Raw genomic sequence first — 17,860 nt, 5'->3', positions numbered from 1 at the left:
CCGAAGAACACTTTCATACCCTTGTTGTTAGTATAATGTTAACATAGCCTGTTAGACATGAAAACTTGTAGAACGTATTTTATTTTCCCGTCCTTCAATAAGAAATTCCTCCAAGAAGTGCCCAGATGAAAGGCTTCGGCCCGACGTGACTCATCAGATAATAGGAATGCTGACTACTCTACTCAGAAAGGAAACAAGTCAAACACAAAGATAACAACAACAAAAAAGGAACATGTGGTATCTGCTGGGAATGAGAGCGAATTGTCCCCCTTTGTTGACTAAGGTGCTCATTGAAAGTTGAAGGATTTTAAAATTCTAGATTCTCTTATTGTGCATTTTTTTCCCTGTCACTGAGATTTGTGTTTCTTTAGATTGATTCCTGTTTCTCTTGCATACACATGCACTGCTTCTTCCTGTCCTATTTTCTTCCCCCTCTTCATTTTCTTCCCTCTCCTGAGAGATACTTAGAGAGAAACAACTGAAAGGTAAGCAAAGGTTAAAAATGAAACAGGACAAGAAAACTCGTAAGGTGCATCAGATGTCTTCAGGATTTGGGGTAACATCTGTCCCCTCCCTTTCCCAACTGATGACCTTGATTCCTACATCCCTGAGAAAAATGAGCCAGAAATGAACTGCCATGGGCTCTAGTCGCCCCCTCACCTACCAGCTATCCACACCCACAAACTGCCTCCCCACCTGTTTCCACAGAGTTGCTCTCCATGCCGCTGTCTGAAGCCACTCCTACTGTTTGTGATTTTGATCCCATTTGCTCTTGCCTTCTCAAGAGCAGCACTGGTGCAATGCTCCTAATTCTCCCACATCACCAATTTTTCATTCTGCTGGATCGTTCTCACAACACAACAGGTTGTCTTAACAAGCAGAACTTTCTCTTGACTGCACCTTACCCTTCATTTCGTTGCACCCCGTTGCAGCAACAGTTCTTGCTCAAATTATCTGTATCCACCATCTCCAATTCCTCTTCTTCCATTCTCTCTTAAACCCACTCCTTTCAAGCTTTCACTCCACCCACTTTTCACTGGTCCAGGCCACCATGACCTTCATGTTGCTAAATGCAATGGTCCGTTCTCACTCTTCATCCTCATTGATGTAGCATCAGCAGGTGACAAAGTGGGTTACTTCCTGCTTCTTGGTATGTTCCTTTACCTGGTTTCCAGTGTGCCGCACACTCTGGTTTTCCATCCACCTTGCAGGTCACTCCTTATTCGTTTTGGCTGACTTCTTCCTCCCCCCACCCCCCTAACCTCTTAATATTGGAATGTCCCATGGCTCAGTCCTTGATTTTTTTTTTTTCTTTCCTCTTGTCTATACTCACTCCACTGATAATCTTATATAGCCTTCATGGTTTTAAATATCATCTACATGTTGGTGTCTTCCAAATTTAATGCCTACCCCACACCTCTCACTCAAATCCCAAATTTCTGTATCCCACTATCCATACGACCTACCCATTTTATTGTCTAATAGACATTTCAAACTGAACCTGTCCAAAACTGGACGCTTGGTTTCCTCTCCCACCAAGCCTGCTCCATCTGAAGACTTGCCCATCTCAGTTGATGACAACTGCATACTTCCAATTGCTCAGGCCCAAATTGTTGGAGTCAATCTTAATTCCTCTTTTCCTCTGACACGTCTGGCCACTGCATTAGCTCTGCCATCACATTATATTCAGAGTATGACCACTTCTCACTCACTCCATGGTTGCACCCTGGTCGGAACCACCATTGTCTGTCTGCACGACTGCAGTAACCTCTTAATACATTTCCTGCTTCTACAGTTGCCCCTCATACAACAGCCAAAGTGATGCATTTAAAGTTACGTCAATACAAGCATATAGACTTCTGCTCAAAACCCTGCAATGGCTAGCCATCACATTCAACATAAAAGCCTTACAGTGGCCAAAAAGAGTTACTTGATCTGGACCCCATTACTTTCCTAGTGTCATCTCCTACTCTTGTTCCTTCTCTCTCATTTTATTCCAGCCTCTGTGCCCATCTTATAACATACCAGGCATGTTCTTGCCCCAGGGCCTTTGCACGGGCTGGTACTCCTGCCTAGACTGCAAACCCCTCATACGTCTGTGTGGCTCACTCCTCCCCTGCCTTCAAATCTTTGCCCAAATATCACCTTCTCAATGAAGCCTACCCTGACCACTCTATTATAGTCTCTATATACAACCCTACCCCTGATTCCAGTTTCTTTTTCTTTTGTTCATAACTCTTTAGTACACTCTCGGGTACTATGTGATTAATTTTTTGTGATGTGCTTATTTATTATCTGTCTTCATGCTAGACTATACACTCCATGAGAATAAAATTTTTTGTTTGATTTGTTCCAAGAATGCACAGTACAGGGTGGGCACTAGATACGAGTTTTGTTGAATGAATGAATGAATTCACTGGTGAACAGTCCAAGCAGAATTCCATGTGCTAACAGATAGCCATTCCTTCTTCCATGTCTCTAATATAAACATAAATGCCGACAAAATGGAACCTCTATTCATTGAGCACATACTGTGAGTTTGGCCCACTGTCAAACACTTGGCCTGCATTGCACTAAATATTTGCAGCCACCATGTGGAGATAATTATTACGGACTTGTTGAATGGATGGTTGGCTGAATGAATCCTCATTTTGCAGAGAAGGAAATGGTGGTCTAGCAAAGTTAGTCACTTGCCTTAGATTATATGGCTAGAAACTGGTGGGATCTGACTGAGCTTCAGTCTAGCTTACCCCAAAGTGCCACATTGTTCAGTCCCAGAGCAGAGACATGGAAATCAGACAGGTGGGCCGCTGCATTCCGGCTCTGCCTCTTAGCCGGCTGTGGGACCCAGGCATGTCAGTTTTCTCTGAGCTGCAGTGTCTCCATCTTGGTACTTCATACTATTGGGGCCATCATAGGAAGCATGGAGTGTAAAGGGACATGTGTATCTGGATTCAAGTGGGGGGACGAAAGCTTCATGCAGGAATCAGGCTCCTAAAACCACAACGGAAACTTTCACGACATGAGAATATGAATTACCTCAAAATATCATTGAAAACATATGAGAAATAGAACAAATATTTTTCAGTCACTTTAAAAACATTTATGTAAGAAGTCATTGTGTTCACTCACTATTTTTTAATATTAAAATAGATAATACTATTGGATGGTTGGAAATGTTATTGGATTACAAGAGGTTCTAAGGTGTTTTTCTCTACCCATATCATTTTTTGGTGGCTCGAGGCAAATCCCTCAGGCACTGTGTATAGCTTTTTAGGTCCTGTATATTTTCCTGCTCTACACCACAATATTAACTTGAATTTGTAAAGTGCTCCAAGCTCCTCGAAATAAGAAACAGAGGGGGAAATTCTCTGTTAAATGCCCTGTACAGTTTTTCTCGAGATAGAAAATTCTGACTTTAAGATTTTATCGGGCTCCCAAATTTATAATAAATTAAATGAGACAATTATGCCAAAGCACTGAGAAATGACATGGTTGATTCTGAAATCTGCTAGATGTTTTACCAGGTTGAAGAAAAACCCGACTTGAAAATGTCTCCATCCTTCTCCTCCACCCTCCTCCTGGGTCCTGTCTCTGCCCCCTCCACCCCAGGTTCCTGCTGTGGCTGAGGACTTGGGAGGCAGTTCCATCAGGAGGGCCAGCCAGGGAGAGTTAATGAGCTGGGTCCACCGGGCACTGTCTCCAGGGGCCATTGGTACTTTCTGGCTGCCAGGACTTCCTGAAAGATGAATGACCATGGGAGATGCTAAGAGCTGGAGGCTTCCTCTGAGCTCCTCGTTTGGATGCCAATGGCAGTTTAAGGCTCACAGGGTAGAAGCTGACGATGCATCCTTGTCAGACTGAAGGGTGCAGGCTGGGCGGGTGGTGGCTAGCCGGTCCTCGCTGTCCCACATCAGCTCTCACTCCTCCTGGGGGCCCCGTGAAAAGGAAAACCGGCCCAGCTTTCCAAAATATCTGTTTTGCCTCTGAAGAATGGCACATCTTGGTTTGGGGAAGCCAGAGGTTTACATAGTTTGGGGGACCCTTTTTAGGAAAAGAATACAAAACTACAAATGAAAAAATAGGTTCAAACGCAAATATTTATTTGGAATGATGAAAGAAATCACAGCAAAGCCTTAGCATATAAAAAGCAAATTCCCACACATCTCCCAGAGCCTTGGATGGGGCAGTGCAAGCTGACTTTATCAGCTCGGTGCACGTGTGTTGCTGTGAACCAAGGAGAAATATTCCTTGTAAGCCAAACCCGCCAGGCTGTCCCTCCCGCTCTGTGAAGGTCTTCGGTCAATAATGAAACATTGGAAGGAAAAAAGCCAAGAATTAAAAACAGGAAACAAAAAAAATCCCACTTCATTTGAGTGGGGAGGAAACGATTTAAAATGTTCATTTTTACAGCCCTCTGTGTTTGTATGATTAGAACGTTTAAAATTAAAATGGAGGGACAGCTGTTTTTCCATCTCTGGTTGTTTGCATGGCTGACCCAGGATGGGTGGGCCTAGACCCTAAAAGGAGAGGCCGCTAAACACTCAGAGAAGCTTCTCAGGGTTGTCTTGCTGCATCACGGGCTCGGTCCTGCCCTTTTCACAGAGGGCTTTCTCTCATGTTTCTCACAGCCTCTTGTAGCATCCATGGCTACACACGAGAAACACTTGAGCAGTTTTAAAAAACACACCAAAGTTCCACTTTGAGATTCTGATTGAATTTGTCTGAAGTGGGAAGGAAGGAAATCCCAGAGGCTGCATCCACCTAGAGATTATGGTTAAAATGGCCTAAAATAGTGGTTCTCCAGGCACTATTCTTATACCAGCAGCAGAAGCATAACCCGGGAAGTTGCTAGAAATGTCAGTTCATGAGCTCCACCCCCCAGGCTCCCTAAGTCTGAAGCTCTGGAGGGACAGCCCATGGGTCACCAGGAGAGTACCAGTGCACAATAAGGTTTGAGAGCCCTGGTCTGTGTTTGTGTGGGACACTGGGGTCTAATATCGACCCTGGTGAGTCTACTGTGCACAGAAGACTGCGGACCACTCACCTTTCCGTCCACACAGAAGCATTTCATTTCATTAATAATTCAGTACATAACACTTAGATACAGTTCCATTCTCTTTCAAAGAGCATGGCTGCTTACTAGGAAATCCATTGTCATTAGTGAGCCATGAGGGTGGAAAGAGCAGCTGCTGGGCTTCATGTTGTATTTTCATCTGACGGTATTATTCCAGGGTGTGACTACTCTGTTGTCTCACCTGTCAAGGTCAAGTGTTAGTATGAAAATGCTCCTTAGCTCTGTGTGTTGCCTGGTGGTCCCCAGCACTACCTACCTTCAGAAATGATTATAAGATTGATTCTCCCAGGGAGAGAGTGCTGATCAATGAATTAATTCACCTGTGAATTTCTACCCATGATCTTGTTATTCACTTGAACTTGAGTCAACCACTTTGAATACCTCTATAAATCGGCTAAATCTTAAAACAGGAATATTTCCAGCATGAGGGATTCTTTATCACATTGAATATTGAGTGTGGACCCCCAGTGTGTTTTCAGCTCCACAAACTACTTTTCTGGGTTCTAATTACAAGTTTCAGTTTCAAGAGTCAGATATTTCTAGAGACTCCCCTCTTGAATCGTGGTGAGAAAATGAAGTCAGGGACCCAGGTAGCCACTGTCTGAGCTGCTCAGACTGGGCTGAGCCACAGCCCCTCGGCCAGGCTGCCTCCTCCAGGGCAGCAGTTCTCATGGACAGACGATACGGTGCTGCATCAGAATCCCTGGGAGAACTTTCAAAGCACACGCTGATATCCAGCCACCCACAGATCAACTGTGGCCCCAGACGTGGGTACGGTTAAAGGTTCCCGAAGTGGTTCTGATACAGCCAGGCTTACAAACTGCTCCATTACCGTGCCCTCACCAGACGTCACCACCTTCCCTGCCTCAGTCACTGGCCTGCCTGTTGTGGCTAGTGCGTCCCAGTCCGGTAGGACTCTCGACGTCTGTCCCCAGAATGTTCACTGTGCCTGAGTGCCCTGAACAGACCTCCCTGTGCTTTGCTCTTTCAGATGCATGTGCATTTTCTCGACTAGAACAAGCTGTCATTATTGAGGAAGAACAAGCCCATTCTTCTGACCCTACTAAAAGCAAAGCCAACCAGACTTGACTGCTATCCTTTGGTGTCCAGCTGTGAGTGAGGCTGTGCCCCCCCACCCTTCCCTGAGACTGCTGGAATGAGCCCACTCTCCTCAGCACTCATTTCTGGGGCTCTGGCCACTCAGGTTGTCACCATCCTTGGGCATAAATAATGGGGGCACCCTATTTACTGTTTCTTCATTTGTCTACGGTGTTTTACCTAATTTCTTTTCTTTTCTGTTGCTATGGGATAATTGATCAGTGCAGTCTGAAGTATAAAATGAAAAGCATTATGCTTCACTGAAATTTAAACTTTGGTACAAGACGTTTGGGGAAAAAAGTAAAAGATGTCAAGTTGCATAAAAAGCCTAATGGGAAAGGGGTCATGCAGAAACTTTGTATTTTGAAAACTGACAGATTCAGGGCACAAGGCAGCATATAAAACATTTTTCAAAATAGGATGTCCTGCCACTTTGAGTCACATTTTATTTGCAAGATATTTGTGCAGTATTCTTTTTGGTGTGTATTTTTTAATTAGTTTCAGGTATACAAAACAATGTAATAGTTAGACATTTATACCCCCACCAAGTGATAAACCCCCTCCCCAATCTACTGGCCCTCTGACATCATATACAGCTGTTACAGTTCCACTGACTCTATTCCTTATGCTGTATTCCACATCCTGTGACTATATATATTAAATTTATAGTTGACATTCATTATTTTCAGCTTCACCTTCAGGTGTACAGTGCAGTGGTCAGGATCCTACACCATCCATCAAGTGGTCTCCCTAATAAGACAAGTGTCCTTCAGATACCCTACAAAATCTTTACAACATTATTGATTATATTCCCCAAACTGTCTTTCGTATCCCTGTGGCAATTTTGTGGTTGCTGATTGTGCAGTATTCTTGATTTCAGTGAACTCATATAATGAGTGCCGTGTATACTACTAATCTTGGGCCTCAGAATCGGTTGTGCAAGAATTTTCCATTATAATCTGATTTCGTCTCCCTTCTGATTCCCCCATGCAATAGGAATAGTAGAAAATTCAACGTCAGTCATTCTTGTGGCTCCACCTCAGGCTTGTACCAACTTTCCAGGGTCTCAGACAGTGCAAATCATTGGGACACTTCCATTCTCCTGTCATCTTCCCACATAGGTCACCACTAAGACACATGGTTTCTTTAGGTCGGGCCACTTTATGAGGCTTCTGTGCCAGGTATGGAGTCTGGAACCTTTGGGGAGGCTGGAAACCCCCATACCGACATCCCCAGCAAAACCATTCCTCTCCCGGAACATATTGTCTCCCCAGTGCACTAGGAGGGGACAAAGAGATGTCTTTCAAAGCCCCTCTCTAGTCCAGGGTAGAGACCCCTTTTTCAAACCTTATTCTACTTAGTGAGTTTTTAGAAGCAAAGACCAAGAATTCTTGAAGGCTACCTTTATTTTCTGTCCTGCCAAATGACTTCTCTGAGAAAATGGACTGAAAACCTGATACTTGTTTGAATGGAAATAAGGCAACAAGGAAAACATTGGGAGAAAAACCCAATGACTATCTCAAAAAGTTATCCATGAATAGGTAAAATGTGGCCTACCCACACAATGGAATAATATTCAGCTATAAACGGGATGAAATGTTGATACGTGCACAACTTCCAGAAGCCTTGAAAACATTATGCTGAGTTAAATAACAACAGTCATGGGTCCACATACGATATGATTCCATTCACAGGAAACTCATAAGCAAATCCCTAGAGATTTAAAGTAGATTTGTGTGGTTGCTTAGGGCTGGTGCGAAGCTGAGGGGTAAAAAGTTAGTATCTAAAGACCACAGGGTTTCTTTTTGAGATGAGAAACATATTCTAAAATTGTAGTAGTATCTGCACATATTTGTAAATATATGAAAGACCATTGAATTAAACACTTTAAATGGATGAATTGGTGATTTAAATCTCAATAAAGCTGTTTAAAAAAATTATCCAGGGGGATTCCACTTTCCAATCATAAGGTAGTAACTAATGCTGGGGGTGAAAGGGATCCTGCTTAAAACTATTAGAAAACTGGAAAAAGTATGTGAAAAAACTTTACAGACATTGGATCAAGGTCAGTGTAGAATTATAATCTCTAACAGAAAGGAAACAAACTAAGTAAGTCATATTATTGCCCAGACTTTCCGCCCAGAGGCCCTTTCCAGACCACGGTGGAGGGAGGTGGTGCCCAAGGAAAGTACAGCACACTCACTGGGTTGAGGAGACTGAGATAGACGTTTGGGGAGGCCGAAGTGGCTGGAATTTGCTGGACGGAGTACTACTGAGAAAGGGCCTGCACACAGAAAGAGCTCTACACATCTCTATAGGGATATTGTAGAGTGCATAGCTGGAGGCTGACCTACCTGTGTGTCATTAGGCAAAGACAAACTACCAGAGAGGTGGAAGTGGAACAATTCCCAGAGCTCCCACGGGATTCAGGTTTTAGCCAATGAGGGTGGAAAGAGTTGGAGCAGCACTTCTTATGGATGAATATGTGGAAGGATAGAGTCCAATCCTTGATGGCTTTCTGGAAATATACCAACCCTGGTCTGATCACCAGAGAGCCACTAATTTGAGTGAGCCGCTGTTTTTCAGCTTTGAGTTACTTGCAGCCAAACTTAATTCCTAACTGATATACAGGTTCCTGGCATGGCTGTGTGCTGAGGTAGAAGTAGTATAATCTGAGCTCCCCACCTAAAAGATTTCTTGTGCTTACACATAATGAACTCATGATATCTATTGATGATATCATATAAGGATGATATATGATATAAGGATTTACCTTACACAGCCCCAGGATCTCAGAGGAAACTTATTTTCTATTTTTTACAAATTTCTGTTTGTAAGAAATAAAAAGCACATGGTTTTAAAACATGTAGAGTAGGGGGGGAAGACCTCAGAGACCATCAGCACACTATAGCAAAATATAACAGCCACTATGATCCTCAGCCAAAAATTTAATAAACGATTATCTCAATACATGTATCTTATGCCTTAAAAACATGTATAAGCTTTGACACAACAACTCCACTTCCAGGAATTTGTCCCAAGGAAATGATTTGGTATGTGGATATTTTTGGCACTGTTAAGGAAGTTTTCAGATAAGCCATGAGAATTCCAAAAGATCTTTTAAATTTCTGTTTGACTCAAATTAGCCTTATTATGCTTAAAATCTTCAGACTTCCTATTGCCCTTAAAGTTAAAAACAAAACTTTTCCCAGGTTTGCAATCATAGTGACATGGTCCAGCCCCGCCTTCCTTTCTCCCCACTTCTCTCTTTATCTGTTCTACTCTTCCCCACTCAAAAATTCCTATTAATTTCTTATTTAGACCAGTATGATAATCTCCCTTTTTATTGTCTCTTCCCACCTAAACCACCAAGGCTTCACCTTCCACAACCAAGCTGTTTAAGAAATTACATACCTCCCTTTTTGTGCCAGCTAGTGTCATGCAAGTTTGTCAGGCGGGGTCTCTAGTCCCGACCCCACATAAGAACGCACGACATGGTGAGGCCAAAAGGAACATCCACGGAGCCGTAGGTAGGGGAGTCATACCACTCTAGTCTCGCTGGTGGCTGGGTTGGAGACACAGGAAGCAGGAGCCACACGATCTGCAACCTGCTGTCCACTTCTCTGCCAACCAACCAACCTCACTTGCTAGCTGCAATCGGCTCTTGCTAGCTCAGCCACCATCTTCTTGCTAGCTCCCATTTTCTGCTAGCGTAGCCACAGCAGTTATATTAGTGGCCAATGGCTCACTGGTTACAGCTGACGGCCAACTAGCCACAGCTGATGGCCATTTACTACCTGAGCCAGCACCTTTCCACGTGAGGCTGAGAGTCTGGAAACTGCACTCCTGGCTCTGTCCCCACAGCTAGTAAATGCTTTTATCCTGCATTTCCTAAGGGAACTCTGTTGTAGGTGCATCATGTGATTCTCTCTTCAGAAGTGCTAAGTGCAAGCTCTTTACAGTGGTTCTCAGTGTCTTTCACAAACTGACCCCACCTCACATTTCTAAGTAGGCTCCTGGCTGTTGTTAAATAGATCTTAGTGTAAGCAGTTTAAAGTGGTGATCTCCACGTGCTTTTTCTGATTATAAAAATGAGCGCTCTAACTATAGGAATGTAGGTTAATGCCGTAGAAAGGGCAATGCATACTATTTCATTGTATGGCTGAATCATAATGTATTTACTCAACCCTCTATCTTGGCCACTCAGGTTGTTTACAGCGAAGCCCTTCATCATAGTAAATTTTATTTCTTCGACCATCCTTTAAATATGTGCTTGTGTAATCCTTAATTGAAACATCTTAGGGGTAAGAATTGGTTTTCACCTCTTCTTGATTCTAAATGTTTGAAATTATTTAATTTATGTAATTAAAGTGCTTTGTAATTGAATACTTTGACCTCCATAAAGGAAAAGCATGATTCAATAATTATTGTGGTAATTAAAATATGAATGGTTAAATTTAATATTGATAATCTTCAACTAATAGTGTAAGTGTAACTAAACAGTCTTTCACTGATGTATTCTTGGCCAATTAACATAAAATTTCCAAAAACCCAAACTTGCAGCTTGAGAAATTATTAATCAAGTTGAATGGATATTAACAGACTTAATACTATTTCCCATCAGTGTTGTCATGCTTATTTCATATGATATATGGTAATATACATTTCTTTTGAATACATTACTGTAGCAAACCTTGTTGGTTGACTACCCAGCATCCATTTTCCTCCATTTGCTTGCCAACAGAACCCCGATATTGTTCAGGTAGCCATCCTTTTTTTATATTATTAAGCTCAGAGGGAAGTCCCTTTTTGATTTAAGTCAATTGCGGTGGTCCTAATCCTGCATCTGTGATTGGCTTAGAGGTGGGCATGTGACTGAATTCTGGCCAATGAGCTCGGAGGGAGTTCTGCTAAGAAGCTTTTGGGAAAGATTGTTTTCCTATTAAGAAGACTGAAGGAGATGGCCTCTCTCTGCTTCTGGGCGTTTCTCTATCTGGATATGATGTCTGGAATTGCTGTAGAAATCATAAGGAGCATGAGGAAACTTTTACAACGTCCAAATGGAGATAAAAAGACAGCCGCTGAGCACACCAGTGGAGAGCGGAAAAGAGGGACTTCAGATAGATGGAAATCTGGCCATTGGTCTATAGATAGTTGGATGAGCTTGCTTAGGAGACAGTTGAGAGTAAGAAAAGAAAGAAGCTGAGGCCTGTGTCTCCAGAGGTCTTAAGTTACTTGCCATCTAATGATAATATAACCCCAAGCTTAACCCCTAAATCTTGGGTAAGTGTCTAAAACACACTACTACCTTAATAGTGTTTGGGGAATCAGATGAAAATGCCTGGGTTCTATTTTGGGGTAAGCACACACTGAGTGACTTTAGGTGAAAAGGGAACTTTTTTGAGATCACCAAGATCGAATCACTGAAATCTCCAAAAGGGATTTCATGGCAGCAGGAGCATCTAGTATGCTCTCAGCAAGGTTGTGGGGGTGGGAGGATGAGATGGGACTAAGGCCATGTGAACTAAATATCAACAAATGAGGTGCCCTCAGCTGACATGTGGGTTACATGGGTGGTTTTTAGGAATGCCAGACTCATTGTATGATTCATCAATTCTTTTAAATACATTTGTAGTAAACATTTTATTATGCAGCTACTACATGCCACATGCTTTGCCAGGGTGGCAGCGCAAAACAAGAAAGCCCAGTTGCCTGACATCGTGCAGGTTACAATTTAGTTAGGGAAAAATTATTAAATACATAATTTGCTTTGACAAACTCTTGCCTAGTCCCTGAAAAATATCTTTTCCCCAGGCTTTGAGTCTCCCTGAGAAAAGATTTCCTAACACACCAACTAACCCAACTATAAACTACCTTATGTAAATCATTTGGGAAAATTTCTTGTTCCAGAGCTTCCTGTTAAAGTCTCATTTCCGCTCAGGAAGCCTTTTGGGGAGGCTTCCTCATGGAAAGGAAATTATTAAAGACATCTGTGGCTTTTGCTAGCCTGCATTTCTCAAGGGTCACTCAGACTTTCTGTCTGTTGCTTCTTTGGTTTTTTAAGAAATAGGACACTAGATGGAACCCGCAGTCTGTCCATTTCCTCTCAATACGCGCCAGCCACAGCCACATCTGGCCTTGTGTTTATCATTCATCTGCTGACTTCAGCGCTTGGTCCACTACTTACTAGGTAGAATGAAATACAATATTCATCAGGAAATATACAATCGCACACAAACTGTAAGATCAGGTTTTCCCTGAATTTATTTATTTATTTATACCCAAGTCGTCATTTTATCCAGTTAAAGTCTTTACATTTATGGTACAGTGTACAGAAAGACCAGTCACGTTTAACACTTGAAAACTAAAAACAAACAGAAATTCATTAAAATACCCTTGGACAAGTAACTTCTCAAGAATTATTTTTTTTTCTACAGGAGGCCGTCCCAAGTGTCTCTTGGGGTTTTGACATCTAGGAATCCTCATTTTTATGCAGGGAGGTGGGTGATCTGGAGAGACCCGGGACCACTGAACCTGGGGACCACGGGAAGCTCTGGGAATACACGCTGCAGCGAAGGGCCGGCGGGGCTCCTACCGGGGTGTGTACGACGGGTTGAGCCGAGGGAGAAGGAAGGTCGGCACCCGCGTAGTACTGAGTCCGGGATGGTTCCTCCCTGCTGAAGCTTCCTTCACGCTCAACAATTCCTACACTTGGACTAAACGTCAAACAGCAAGAGAAACGGAATATCGCATCCGGCGGGAGGGAAGCAATCCTCCTGAAGCGTCCCCAAAGCTCAGGGCAGGTTGTGCCCCCACCCGCCAAACCCCGCCCCAGCCCCTGTCAGGCCACCCAAGTTTGTGGTTCCCACTTCTCGTTTAACTAACCCTAGGTTCCTTCCACGCCCTGCGGAGAGTGCAGGAGCGCAGTGCTGGCGGGACTCCCGCGGGACCCCGCGGGGCGCAGGGGGGCGGGGCGCAGGTGGGATGGGCGGGGCTGGGGCGGGGAGGGGCGGGGCCGGCGCGCTTTCCCCTTCCTCCGCGCGTGCCGGGCATCACGGGGTGAAAAAATTCGTTTTGGCGGCAGGGGTTGAGCGGAGGGTGTCTGCCGCCCGTGTTTGCTTACGTGTGGATGTGTGAACCTCACCTGCCGGTGCATTTTAAGTGGCTAAAGTGCCCCGAGAACCCCGTTGGGCACCGTTAGTCCCCCTCTACCTAGGAATGGGTCAGCCCTGTGTATGAAGTTGCTGCCGAGCTCAAAGGGAGATAAAACGCCACGGAGAACGTCCTCCACACATCCAGCCTGCTCTCTCCTCATCCATCCAATAGGCACCACACCCCACATTTTTTCAATTCTCAGAAAAAATAAGGCGTGCCTATTGTTTTCACACGCCACATATTAAGGGGCCAATTTGTATTGTGAAAATACTCTCACTGGACCAGGAAAACATCAAACACATGAAGTTGTGGACTTAAAACTTCTGGCTTCAATGGAAACGAGTTCTCCCAATTCTTTGGATTAACCCACGTCAAACCAAGGTATCATTTAATAAAGGAAAACCTAGTTTTCTTTTTCCTTGGAATGGATTCCTTTTGAAAACAATTGAATTGTCGTGAAGACAGTTTTGTTGGCTGTTAAGCCTTATGAAGTTTTTGAGCAGCCACACATTGTTTTCTGAAAAGCAGTGCGTTTGTGACTTTAATAATTGGGTGTAGGAAAGAGCGAGCCAGTTGCAAATGCCTTTTATTGTGAGGACAGGGGAGTAGGTGGAGACTGACAATAAGGGCCTCTGTAGAATATCACAGAGGGATAGGTAAATTACTGGCAAATCTACTTCAGTATATGAGAAGTAGTTGGCTTCTCAAAAAAAATCCAACATGCTGTTAAATGAGTTGTTATTTAGTTATATAACTGATCACTATTTTATACCTATGAGACCTCTTTGATGCCAGTGCCATTTGCCTTTGTCAGTCGAAATTGCGCAAAAACAAACCTTTCCTGGGATCTAATGTAAACCGGGCACTGTACTGGGGGCTCAGGCCTCATGCTTAAAGAGATGAAAATTTGGCTCTCCAAGCAACAGGTGGATAAATAGATTCTTTGAGCCATGTTTCTATTTCGTCCTCACACCATAAATCATGTGTGTGAAGCATACTTACCCATCTTGTCTGCTTATAATTTCATTCATGTTCTTTAGATATTTAAAAATTTTAAACATCAAATTTCTGAAGCTTCTAGTACAACTGGTTAAAATATACCCGGGGTGCCAAAAAATGCATACAAGTGGACACTTTGGTCAGCGTTGCTCAAGCAGTAGTTCACCGTAATCAGAAGTGTCTGGACGCTGATGGTAGCCACTTTGAGCACCTCTTGCAATTGCAGATGTCAAACAAATTCATCTTTTATTATCAGTATACATTAAATATTACAATTTTAATACAGTTTTCCTTTCTTAAAATGTGTATACACTTTTTTTGGATATATACATACAAATATATATATACACACACAAATATATATACATATATAAATATAAATATATATATATATATATATATATATATACACACACAAACCGCCCTCTTCACTTGTTTAATCACATTATTTTGTGTATTTCTCTGAAATGAGATTATTCTTTCCTTAATGGCCTCTTTTCTGTAGGTTTTGATAGATACTTATTTTATTGTCTATATTGTCTTAGACCTAAGCTAGGTTAGAGTGACTTTCAAAATTCCCAATCTACTCAATTTTTCTTCCTCCCATGGGCTAGTCTACATTTGTGTTTCCCACAAAATTCCTAGCTCTGGTTCTCCTCCTGTACTCTTGATTTCCTCCTTGGCTGTGGTTTCTGCTCACCAAACTCTACTGCTTTTCATAGAAACTCTGTCCTTGTCCCTGTCCCTCCTAGTAGTTATTTAAGAAGTTCTCCCCCCATGTATTCACTGATGGCAGCCATCAGCTCATGACCTCAAGCATCTCTTAGCATCCTTGATTAGCCCCATTTTACAGCTGGAATAAACTCCATGACACAGCCATCAGCAAATACCAGGCCTCCTTGTCTCCCATATTTAGATAGATATTTATAGTATTATATAATAACAACAAAGTAGCTCATAAGTAAGGATGGGGAATTAACATTCATTTCCTGTGGTGTGAATTGTTCTGAGTTAGGAAAAAATCCGCAGGAATCTTTTTCTCCTGAAATAGTGACTCAGAAAATTTAGAATAGTGCAAGTCAGACCAAAAGACACCAGGGGGCATGAGAGACTTTTTTACCCACAGGTCTGCCCTATCATCTAGTTTATGAAGAACATACTTACCTCCAATGTTTGTAACTTTTCCACCTGTGAGACTTGTATTTGTTCCTTCGTAGTTTATGTATTTTCCTATTATGAATCTTGCTCCCTCCACCTGCATTGTGTGAAAATCTAATTGGCTATTAACTGAAAATAAAACATCTGGGCCAATAGATTAGTATTTGTCTGTTTCACATTATTTGCTCCTGGGGGGCCTGGATGTGCAAACAGCATGTTTCTACTTCAGAATATTAGTATGTGTTTAAAAGGTGCTCTAGAAAAAAAATATAGTACCATGGTGCACAGAGTAGGAAGTATTTCCTAGAAAACACTAAGGGAAAACAATGCCACCAGTTAACCAAAATAAAATGTATATGGTAGTCATTATATTGTGCTCAATAAATATCAGTTATCTGGATGAATTTATGAGAGGCTTCAGGAAGAGAAGTAGTCGACATTTTTAACCCCATATATACTCAATGCTTAAAAATAATTTTCCTGTCCTTTCTCAAATGATATTGAGAAATTTCAAAAGAAGTGAGTTGTTTGTTCCAAATAGTCAGTAATCTTTGAACAATGAACTGTATGCCTGACCCTTCAGAGATTCTGAAGTGTCTGCCTGCTTTGGAAGGGGAAGTGTCAGCTTCCCTTGTGGAAGCAACTAGGACCTATCATGTAACTAACAGGAGACAAATGAAAAATGTTCAGTGTGCTTCTCTTGTCATCTCAGATCAAACTCCCTGCCGTCTTTATCTCATCTGTCCAGGCCATCTTCACATTCCTGGTAGAGTTATTTAACTACGTGACCTTGGCAAACTATGCTAGAGACAATCGAACACCCCTACCCCGCCTGCCTCACCGCTGCCTGCAGAATCCATCCCGCCTGACCTCTCCTCCCTGCTCCAGTGCCAGCACCTCTGCAAAGGATCCTGCAGTCACACGACTTCTCACAGCCTGTTCTCAGACTTGCTTGTTTTCCATCTAGTAGATGCTTAGTAAATGCTTGCTGGGTAAAGTTATGGCTAGATTACTAGAACAGAATAGTTCCGATCTGGCTGCATTTTTCTGTACATTCAGTGTCCTTACATCCTCTGGCAATGAATGACGAAGGTTTTAACTGGACCTTTAAAACTCATTCTTCTGGAAAGCAGTGAACTTGGAGGAAAAAAAAAAACCAGATCTGAGTAATCACTTGAATCATGTCTATTATAGAAGGCACTTCTGATTTCTGTCCCCTATTTCAGTGTCTCTGAATACACGTAGATAGTTCACCTGGCCAAGTGTTCTGCTAGGAGCACACCTTCCCCATAATTGGCACTGGCTGATTGTCATCTTCCAATTCCATAGTCTCTTGAATCCCAACAAGCTAAATCTCTTGATACTGGTTTCAGAAGTAGCTTCGTAACAATTAACTAAAAGTTAGGCTATTCCACCAAAAAGCTCTAATATAGGAAGTAAAAACATGTCATATTTCTTCTCCATTCCCTAACTTCAACAAAAAAGAAAAACATTTTTGAAACTTTTTCCTGTACATAATACACAACACCTTCCTCTCTCACACACTCTTTACTGCTGCAGTTTTAAAATAGCAACTACAGCTGCCAGTGGAGACTCTTGGGGGACTAAAGGCCACTAATCAATTTCACAGCTGGAGGCAAAGCACTTTGCTGGGAAATATTTTTTGCATGACGTACAAGGTGTCGTGACCTTGTCAGGGCAGCCAGAGGGTTCAGCTTAAGGAGTAGGGAAAGTTGGAGCAACGTGAGGGGGCCACAGGCAGCGTGAGCTCCTTTGCCAGTTCCCTGTCGCCTGCCTGCTTCCATGGTTCACCAACGGAGCCATGAGCAAGGAGACCACACCTCCTCCTGGAGCTCCTGGGAGCTGAGAGCTGGGAAAGTCAGAGCTGCCTGGTTCCAACTCTCTGAACTGAGAATAAGGCCTTAAAGTGTATAAAGAAAAAAAGTCCTCTTTTGAATGACACCATTCCATTACCCTGTGGTCCCCCAACTTCAGGGGGCACAAGGATCACATAGAGGGTTTGTTGAAACTCACTCCTGAGTTCTGATTCCGTTTCACTCCTGAGTTCTGAGTCCTTGGCTATGGAGTAAGGCCCCGAGACTGCATTTCTAACACTTTCCTGGAAACTACTGAAGCTTCTGGTCCTGAAGGCACCTTGAGAACCACTGCTTTTCTCTATCCAATTAATTTACTTTCTTCCGCTGGAATATTTACTCACAAGAGTTTGTTCCCTTTACATCTCTCTGAAGCATACTGCTTCACTCTCCAACACCTTCCCTTCAAATGTCAGTTTAGTCTAATCAGAGGACGGTGCTAGACTAAGAAGCATATGGTCAAATAATCACTCTTGCCTAATTTTAGCGTGAATGTGTC

The sequence above is a fragment of the Rhinolophus sinicus genome, linkage group LG04 (assembly GCF_036562045.2).
Source record: "Rhinolophus sinicus isolate RSC01 linkage group LG04, ASM3656204v1, whole genome shotgun sequence".
NCBI classification, from domain to species: Eukaryota; Metazoa; Chordata; class Mammalia; order Chiroptera; family Rhinolophidae; genus Rhinolophus; species Rhinolophus sinicus.
This window is presented reverse-complemented; position numbering follows the sequence as displayed.